The following is an 11026-nucleotide window of genomic DNA, read 5'->3' as shown; positions in this document are numbered from 1 at the left end:
CGGAATCTCCCACGGCAACCCTGAGATCAGCTGTTGCAGACATGGAAACCATGACGCGCCCGTGCTCTCCGGAGCTACGAGGATGGCTGACAGCCGTTCCTCTAGAACTCGATCCAAGAACTGTGGAATCAAAGGACCCGGTGGAAAAGCGTAAAGAAGCATCCTGGGCCACGGCCGATGCGCTAACGCGTCCACTCCCAGCGGAGGATTGTCCCGCACGCTCAGAGAAAACCACAGAGCGCACTGTGCGTTTCCTCGAGAGGCGAACAGATCCACCTCTGCTTTGCCGAACCTGCTCCAAATCTGACTCACCAGATCGGGATGAAGGCTCCAATCCCCGTGTCGAGGACCTCCCCTCGACATGATGTCCGCTCCCGTGTTCAAAACACCGGGAATATACACTGCTCTGACTGAGAGAAAGTGTGTGTGTGTCCACAGCAGCAGCCGCCTCGCTATGTTCAGCAGCTGCGCGGAGCGCACTCCTCATTGGCGATTTTTTGTAGGCTGCTGTCGCCTTGTTGTCTGTGCGGATCAGGATGTGTTGATCCCGCAGCAGTGACGCAAAATGCTGGAGTACGTTCCACACCGTGAGGAGCTCCAGCGCGTTGATGTGGAGAGACATGTGGGCCGGCCACTGTCCTCCCACCACTTGTGACAGACATGTCCCCCCCCATCCTGAGAGAGATGCGTCTGTGAACACTGAGATGTGTGACGCAGCTCTGCCCAGCGGCACTCCCGCTGACAGTGTGCGGGGATTCTTCCAGTGGATTAGATCTGCGTTCACTGAGGGAGGAACGGTCACCATGCGTCTTCACTGACGCACAGGATCGACGTGCAGACGAATAAACCATCTCTGCAGACGTCTCATGTGTAATAGGCCCAGGGGCACTACCACGTCCGATGGCTCGAGTGGGAGGGCGGTGCAGGTCGCCGTCCCCCGAGCGGGTTAATCGACACACCGAACACAGAAGCCAGACTTGGCTCCAGTGGAGGTACAGGTGGAAACTGTTAATGCGTGTTGGTTTATCCTATATAATGAGAGAAGCCGATCCAAGATTTTGGTTCAATCAAATGTTTTATTTAAAGATACAATGAAGAGTTATTCATTGCTATGGACAATTATCACAGCCTATGCTAATTAAGTTAGCAGTAGGAAGATGAAAATGGCCCCGAACAGCAGGGGCTTGGTATAATTATAACAGTAGAATTGATGTGATTGGTTATGAATATTTGGAGGGGAGTCACCGTAAATCACTTTGGATCTCCCTTATTGGTCCAGCCGCAGTCCCACGCCTCTTGTCACCGAATCCAGGAAGTGACATAGCAGCAGCTCTCCGTCATGCTCCTATGCTACTCTACCGGTTGCTAGGGCAACTCTATCTACCCTGACAGTCTGATGTTGTCTCGTAATTTAGCCTTGAGTAGAAAATGTCTTGCTCCAGCCATCTCGGCTGCACCAACTTAACCATAACAAACTCTCTTCGACTCTCCTATCAGGACAGCTGTTAGACTGACCATCCTTGTGACGTACAAACATTATTAGCAAATTCCAAATATTAAATATGATAAGCGAAAGGTTGAAAATAATGATTTGTATAAGGTAATGTTATTGACCCACTGCTCCTACCTCCCCTTCCGCCTTTATGAAAAGAGTCAGTGCCATTATGGTTTGAGAAACTATTATTGCGTGTCTGCTCCATCAAAACAATCTTGACTGTGAATGTGTAAACATTCGCATCCTCGAAACTAAACAATGTCATACTGACTTTGCCCCAGAAAGGACAGCTCCTTGAATTCGAGGGGGGAACCTACGGGAGGATATTGCTCTAAAGCTCCGGGAGCGGAGTCGGCTGACTCCGGTCCACGATCATCGAAAAAATCAATGGCTTCTTCCAACCCAAAAACGTGCTGCGATGCGAACCCTTCGCCGTCCATGTCAGCGTAGGCCTCAGCTCGTCTGCGTCTCTCAGTCTCGTCGAGGAGTTTGCAGTAAGCACACTTGGCTCCGGGGGTGAGGGCCAGGCAGGCGTGCTCCGGGCCGAGGCAGGACTCGCAGCGCGGGTGGAGGTCGTTGGACATGATGTACCCGGTTTGGCACTCCGGGCACAAGCGGATGTTTGATCTTCCGTGCTGCTTCATCGCTGAAGAAAAATGGGAAAAGAGCGGCCGGTCTCACTCCAAATTATACACGGTGAGACCGGGGTGGGGCCCACAGTTAGTGGGCGTGGACAAAAGTTTTCAGTGCTGCGCATGCGCGCGAGGGATAAACCCACTAGCGATAGCCTTAAAGGGCGAAGCCTATTCGATATAGAACTTCAGGGCTTGAACATTTTACATGCTTATCTCATACTTCACAGGAAACACAGAAATCAGTAAATTAAAAAATCCCAAAATCAAATCATTGAAGAAATAAAACATCCCTTTTAACCAAAATTCACTCTCACCTCATTCACACCTCCATTTATTATTTCAATAACAGTGCTATCGTTTTGAACACAGTCCATACATCACATTTATTTTCTTCATAATGTTCCTTCTTAATTTGACAGCATATCTAGCATGGCTCAGCACATAGTTCATGAAGTTTCCGTTGCATCTGTTCTGTCTTTCAATCACACCAATCAGCCACAGCTTCTTCCATTCCATCCTCAGTGCAAAATCCCCTTTCCAGCGATTATTTATTAACTTCCTTATTTTTTCAAAGTATAGCCTTAGTTCTCCACATTCAACAAACTCATGCATACATGTTTTCACTCCCACACCACATACATCACATTCCTTTCCCACCTTCCGGTCAAACTTGCTAATTATCAGGTTATTGTAAATCCAGTTGTGCCTAAGCATGAAGTCAAAGTGTTCACATTAAATACTGTTCCATTTCACTCTCAAATTCTTCCATATCTTTCTGTTACGTCCCTAAGAAGTCTAGGGTCACAGGGACAAACAATTAGAAAATAAACCGGGCACCAAACATGGAAGCCATAGGATTTGTTTTTAGATGAAACAAGCATTTATTAATTATCTGTAGGTTAACACAAAACGCCCTTCCCACAACGGAAGGGGAAGAAGAAAACACAAAATAACACCTAATACTACACACTACTCCACACTGGAACACTAACACTCCACACAAAACGTCCACACAGCACGTCCGTACACCACGACTGCTCCCAAACTGTTGCTTGGCTCACTGGCAACAGCTGACGCTCTGCTCAGGGTCTTTATTGGCCACACCCTGATGCCAGAGTGGCCTCAGCTGTTCCAGTGGAGGTGCTTCAGGAGCACCCACCTGGAGGAGACGAGAGAGAGAGAAGAAACACGGCACCTAACACCCCCTCCCAATAGAATAAGCCACACCCAGGTAATTAATCACACACCTCACCAATCACTACTAGGGTTGCAAAATTCCGGGAATATTCAAAGTTGGAAACTTTCCATGGGAATTTAAGGGAATTAACGGGAATATACGGGAATTAACGGGAATAACGGGAATTAACGGGAATAAACTGGAAATGTTGTGGGTAATTTATACTTACTGTATTTACCTTCTCATATACAGACATAAATATAAACATTTTGTTTTGTCATAGGCTGATTTGAGCCCTGAGGAAACTTTGGGCACTTGACTATATGCTTCTGCATCGTTGTGTCATTCTTAACATAGGTCTTTGCACAGTATTTTCAAATGTACACAGCCTTTCCTTCTACATTGGATGGGGTGAAATGTCTCCACACATGAGATAGTGCACGTGGCATTGTTCTTTAGAATAAGATGAGAAAAAAGTTTGTAAAAAAACACTAATGCAATGCCAGAGATATAAATAGTTAGCCAAACAATTGGAATCGTCTGTAAACATATTTTACAATTGATGGATAAATGAATGGAAATAGGCTAGATGAACAGTTGAACAATCCTCAATCAGCATGCTAATATATTTCCCCCAGTAATATCATGGAAACTTACCTGACTAGTCCTGCACACTGTGCAGGATGCTGGGAATTATCTGTGCAGTGGAGCTCAGTGGAGGGTTGAAACTCAACGTGCAGCGTGTGCTGCATTCCATACATCTTTAAAATAGTGTTTTGAATGATGTTTTTATTGCTCAGCGTTTAATTTGCGTATTTTTTCTTTTTCAAAATTCCCAAAACTCCCGAGCTAAACTTCCCATGGAAAGTTTCCGGAAAGTTTCCGGAAATTTACCGGAAACTTTCCGCCCCTTTGCAACCCTAATCACTACGCACTTTCACAATTGGCCTGGTCCCACCCACGGGACAGCGCATCAGCCACCACACCGTCTATCAGACTCCAACTCATCAGGTTGAACAAATGCGAGAGAAGTGCTGTTAAGTAATGTTACTCGCGCAGTGTAAGGCCGGCCACACACCGGACGCGTAAGCGTCGCGTTAGCGTCGCGTAGGCGCACCGTCATGCCTTAAATAACAGCTGGCTCCCATCCACTCTCATGTTAATCCCTTGTGCCGGCCACACCGGACGCTGAAGTGCAGTGCTGCACCAAAAGTGCCTCGCGTCGTGCAGCGATCGTTTCGGCGTTTAGTCTATTTTTTGCGCTTGACGCGAGCGTAGCGCTCCGGGAAACACAGTGAAAAATGATTTTAAACGATATTGGGGACATATTTTATATTATATAAATGATAAAATATGCATCCCATAGTTTGTATTCCCCTTCTGTTGTCCTGGAGTTTTAATTTTACCAATTTTACCAATCACATTATTAAATGTCCCCCTCTGCCCCTCCATACAGACACACAAGCAGTCATAAAGATAGAAACGGAGAGGGGATGTGTGTGTGTGTGTGTGTGTGTGTGTGTGTGTGTGTGTGTGTCTACGTACTCTCCACATAGGCTTGAGTGGAGAATACGTAATTTACCCTCGACACCCGACATTGAACGGAGCAAACAGCGGAGAAGTTCTTGAAGATGGATGACATTAAATTAATAATTGAAGTGGAGAAGTAGTACAGTGAGCTGTACGATCCTCGGCCGTGTTGTTTAAAGACAACATTAAAAAGGACAAATGCTGGGACACCGTTTCAGTAAATGACAAATATCAGCTGTATGTGTGATCACGGAGAGGAATCGCAGGATGACCGCCGCGGAGTTCAGCCTGTCCGGTGTGCAGCCTGGCCCCGGCGTGCTAGGGATCTACGCGACGCTTACGCGACGCTTACCCGTCCGGTGTGACAGCCTAGCGTTTACGCGACGCTCACGCGACGCTTACGCGACGCTTACGCGACGCCAACGCGACGCTAACGCGTCCGGTGTGTGGCCGGCGTAACTTGGCATAAAAGTATGAGAGGAGCGTCTGTTTATAAGTATTTTATTCTCATGTGCACCAACTCTATTCATCCGTCTCATCCACAGGTTACAAGGGAACTGACGACATACAAGTCATACACACAGGTATGAGAAAAATGTAAAACCTCTAATATAATGGGCAATACTGTTTCCGTAAAACAATGAGAAGAGCGTTCTCTATAATGATAGTTTAACACCCCCACTTACCTCATTAGGTTGCATGAATACAAAAGTAACAGAATGTGGTATCCTTGATACTCAAAGAAACAAAATACTCTTTGCACTATAAAGTACCAAACATGTTTGGTGCGAATCTTTTTAACTTTAGCTTAGTAGCTGGCTTTGTCAGGACATCCGCAATCATTTGCTCAGGAGGACAATATTCCAAAATAAACTTTCCATTGTTCACATTTTGCCTAATAAAATTATAGTTAATGTCAATGTGCTTGCTCCGTTGTCTGTTGACTGGATTTTTGGCTAGTGCTATGGCACCTTGGTTGTCTTCATACACCTTTGTTTGGGCATATTGGTATGTGTCTATACTCCTGAGTAGCTGTTCTAAGTAGATGCATTCCTGTACGGCTGGTGCTAAGGACATGTATTCAGCCTCACAAGTGGATAAAGCTACTGTCGGTTGTTTTCTTGTTTTCCAGGATATCAAAGAGCTTCCCTAATTTAGACTGACACAATAACCTGATGTACTATGCCTGTCTGCTGGATCTGATGCCCACTCAGCATCACTGTAGACTCTTAGGCCTAATTTTTCTGTGTCATTACTCCTGAAACATAATCCCTGTTCTATTGTACCTTTGAGGTACCTGAACATCTGAACAAATACTGTTGGTTCAGCCTAGTGCTGGGAGAGTTTGACCACCAAAGTTATGTCTGGTCGGGTACATGTAGACAAGTAAATTAAACTTCCTACTAGAGATGAGCCGGATACTCGGCTGAAACGAGTATCCGGTACGGATAAAGCACTTTTGCCGACCATGAGTATAATATGAGTAATCAGAGTCATTATCTGTGCTCGGACAGAATGAAAATCCTCACACAGCGTCACAGCGCTCCCCTTCACACACGGCTCTGCTCACTCACTCACAGAACAGCTCTCTGTCTCTCAGTCACTCAGGTTCACTGCGCATCGGGACTGTTTCATAGGCTCAGTCAAGGAAGCAGAAATGATTCGTTCATTTCCAGACTGGGTCTTTGAGTACGAGTCTTGATGAGTGAGATGCGAGGGACGTTCACTGTCTCCCGGAGAAATGAACACTCTGTGTTTTTTAGTATAGAAAGACGTGAATTATATTTGTTCACAAGTCAATATTACTGGTTTTGTTATTTTCACTTTACATTTACACTTACTTTACAGTTAAGTAAACCTCTATTAAATACAGTACAACATGACAGTTTGTATGGTTTGAAATTGTCATTTATTATCAAACTGGCATTTAATTATCACGGCAAACAATTACACTGCACTAAACTTTAAGTGTTAATGTAAAGTGAAAAAAACAAAACCAGTCTGTATGACTTGTGAATGAATATAATTCACGATTTTCTATACTAAAAACACAGAGTGTTCATTTCTCCGGGAGACAGTAAACGTCCCTCGCATCTCACTCACACACACACTCACACACACACACACACACACACACACACACACCTGGTGTGGAAATAAATTTAAAAAAAAATCATAAAAAAATCATAAAAAAATTTCAAAGTTAAAAAAGAAAGTTATGTTGAACCAGCCCACTTCCGGGTTAAAGCACACCCACTTCCGGGTTAGGCCCCGCCCACTCCGAGTACGGATACGGATAATTCATATGGTTAACAGATACATATACAGATACAGATAATGCTGTACTCGCTCATCCCTACTTCCTACTGCCTCCCTGTACTTTCTTGGGTCTTTCAGTTTTTTTGCATCTTCTGTGTATTCAAGTTTTGGTTCACATGGAGTTTCTCTAGCTTTGCAATCCTGCATCTGTTAAAAAACGTGATCTTTTATCCTTTAAGAGAAGAAGAGCCAAACTCAGTTTTGCTCAATTAAGAATTTATTTAGGAAAGCAATGAACAGGTTACGGCAAAAACAATGGGCTTCCAGTACATTAGGTGTATCAGAGCGCCTCGAACATCCGGCATCTGTCCATTTTATACAGTAGATCTTCGTCCCTCCTCCTCGGAAGTGCGCACGCGTAGGCCATCCTCCTGGCTTTTGGAATACAGAAGTGAAAAGGGAGACACTCTCAAATGACGCTATAGTTGATAGGCAAACTGTTTTACTTCAAGAAACGTGGTCCTTCAACCACAGATGCAATATGGGCCAAAGGTGTTTACAATTGGAGAAAATATTATTATGCTTTCAGCTATTTCAAAACAAACCTATATTTGTAAACATTCGCAGCAACTGAACCAAAACAATGTCCCAAAAATGAAGTCAACAGAGTCACTCTGTCTGACCTCCATGACTTTATCAGACAGCTTCTGGAACTCTGTGTGAGTTAAATGAATCTAATGAAATTATGCTTTAATACAGAAGTTAGAAATGAGATCAAGTTAACGTTCATTCTTAATTTGTAGATTAACCCCTAGGAAGGAAAAGGTTATTATTAAATCATTTGTATGAAGGCCTTATATCTAACTAAAACTATTCCTATCTTTATTGTTAAGAGTTCTGTCAGCCACAACCTTTAGTTAAAAGTTTGAAATTCCTAACACATCCCAAATCGATCTAGACTTTTGCTCACATATCTCCCCTGTGACATTTTGACTACACCATCTGCTTGTTCGAAATCTATGCCCAGGAAATGTCTCAGCTTTCCCAAGTCTTTAATTTTGAACCTATCAGTGAGTATTCCCTTTACATTTTTCAGAACATTCTCATTAATAGCTGCTATGACCAGATTGTCAGCCCATATGATTAAGATTACTTTCTCGTTGTGCTTTTCTTTTGTATACACACACAGGTATCAGCTGGGTTCTGTACAAAATCATTCTCGATTAAACATGCATGCAAAATAGTATTCCAATTCATCCCTGATTGTTTCAGACCAAAGATAGATTTTCGTAAGTATTGGACTTTTTCTCATAACCCTCAGGGTTGCTCCATATAAATTTCACGGTCAATTGGGGCATGCAAGTAAGCTGTTTTAACGTCCATCTGGTGTAGGACTAGGTTATCTTGAATAGCCTTTTGCATGAGCACTCTCACACTTGACATATCAGCTGTGGTTGAGAAGGTCTCCTCGTAGTCAGTGCCTGGTTTCTGACTGTAGCCTTTTGCTACGAATCTCGCTTTATATTTGTCAGATCCATCAATTTCTGTCTTAAGTGCACAAACCCATCTGCCCCCCACTGTCTGTTTGCCTGGTGGCAACTGAGTAAGGCTGAAAGTCTCATTCTCCTCCAGGGATGCATCTCCTCTCTCATTGCATTCGTCCACTGCCTTGCTTTGCTTGATGCAATGGCGTCCTGGTAAGTTTGAGGTATGTCACACACTGCTCTGTAACAAGAGTCCGTAAAACAATGAGAAAAGCGTTCTCTATAATAATAGTTTAACAATAGCCTTAGTTCTCCACCCTCACTGTCCCCAGCCTCATCTTGAACCTCCTCTGTTTCACTTTTGTTGCACACACAGTTCTCCAATTTATTAAACACAGGCTGCATACAGTATTGTTCCTGCTGCACTCCCTTACGCAGTGCCCTTGGACTCCGCATTTGTCACAGGGAGTCCGGGCATTCCCTTAGTATATGTCCCGGCTGTACACACATCCTGCATACTTTTATTTGTTTATCATGGATTACTCTAAAGTATTCCGCACCCAGTGTAGTATTGAATCTGGCTGAGTACGGCAGTGACTGGACCTGATTATTGAAAACAGTGAGGGGAGGAAGAAAACAATAATATAAATGCACTTAAACAGTATTTTCTCCTCACCTTTTCCCTCTTCTGTCTCACTTTTGTTACACCTGCATTCTTCTTTCCAGTTCCGACATAATTTGCATCTTTTGTTTCCCTTGCTGCACTCTCTTGCAAAGTGTCCCTGAACTCCGCATCTGTGGCACTGGACTTCAGGGCACGCTCTCATTAGATGCCCTGGCTGTATGCACATCCTGCAAACTTTGGCTTGGTTGTCATGGATGACCCTGAATTATTACTCTCCTAGCGCTGTGTTGAATTTCGCCGAATAAGGCAATGATTGAATCTGGCTGTTGAATTTGACTTTTAGGAACTTTGTTCCATCTGCCACGTTTGTTCCTGGCCACATCCTTCTTCTATAAGGGAAGGCAGAAGAGACACCCCAGAGTTGCAGTTTTTCTAGTATCGCCCTGTCATTTATGTAGAAAGGCAGGTTAAAAAATGATACCACCAGCTCATCATTTACGAATTCTCTGGCGTGCACCCTTGTCTCTCCAATCTTAAACCCCTCCACTCTGCTATATATCTGCATGCCAGCAGCCCTCCACACAACTCATGCACACATCTCATTAATTCCATGGCCGTCGTCATGCACTCTCCTTCCATTTCTACCATCACAGTTAGCTTCCTCTCATCCCTCTCCGTATTTATGCTGTTTTTGCTCTGTATTGTGTCACTAATCTACTCGCTATCCCCTCAGTTGAGGACAACGCCGCTACCCCTTCCGCCATTTCACGGGTATAACCCAGCGCAGGCATGGAGCCCCTGTACAGTGCGTCACTGCCACTGGGACACACGCAATATAGACAAGACAATCAAAACTCTAATGTCCGGTTGGATGTATACATACGAAGAGAAAAAGCTGGAAAGAAAAGTCTTTAGCAAGTCACACGTGGTGCTTTGCTTCCGTGCTGCGGCCGCTCTTCGATCAAGTCCTCTCCGTGGTGTGTTCAGGGTGGTCTGGCCGTAAGCGAATGATTCCACCCACTATACCTTATTTACAAATGTGAAAAAATCAGGTGCAATCTGTCACTCGCTCTTTGTCACACCTGCTGTCATTAGTGGGATACACATGCTGAGGGAGGGGCCAATGGGGGAAAGGGGAGACCTTTATAGTAACACTTCAAAGGTGTGTGATCAGCACTATAGGTGGTGTAGTGGTTAAAGCAGATGACCTAGAGGTGGAGAGTTCAAGTCCCAGTGAGATCAGAACTTTAGTGTTAATTTGTCTTTGTCTTTCAGAGGTGGACTGTTGAACTCTTTAAATATACAACTGTCAATGATGTTTGAAGTCAATGTGATTGGATGAGCTGGTTGAGCTGCTGACTCTAATCTGATCTGATCTACTGGTTGTGAGTTAAAAACCAGACAGTCTCTCTCTCTCTCTCTCTCTCTCTCTCTCTCTCTCTCTCTCTCTCTCTCTCTCTCTCTCTCTCTCTCTCTCTCTCTCTCTCTCTCTCTCTCTCTCTCTCTCTCAAATTGACACAGTCTGTCTCTTTTCAACCCAAACAAACAAAAAGCCTCTTTTCGACCCGGCAAAATTCTAGGCACCCATTCGAAATTTCTGGTTTTCTAGTTGATTAATATTATTTGTAGTAGTAGTATTTTGCAAATGCCATTTTCACTGAGAATATGGTGAGAGTGGGTCAAGGACCAAAAAGTTTGACAAAGTACTTTTTGTATGTACTCTCTACTTGTGCATCTCTGTTCTCTCTCTATTTTTTACAATATCATCTATGTTTTTCCTTTGCTTCTTTCGCACAGTGTACATAAACATTTGCTCACAAC

This window comes from Limanda limanda, chromosome 23 (genome assembly GCF_963576545.1).
Source record: "Limanda limanda chromosome 23, fLimLim1.1, whole genome shotgun sequence".
Lineage (NCBI taxonomy): Eukaryota > Metazoa > Chordata > Actinopteri > Pleuronectiformes > Pleuronectidae > Limanda > Limanda limanda.
This window is presented reverse-complemented; position numbering follows the sequence as displayed.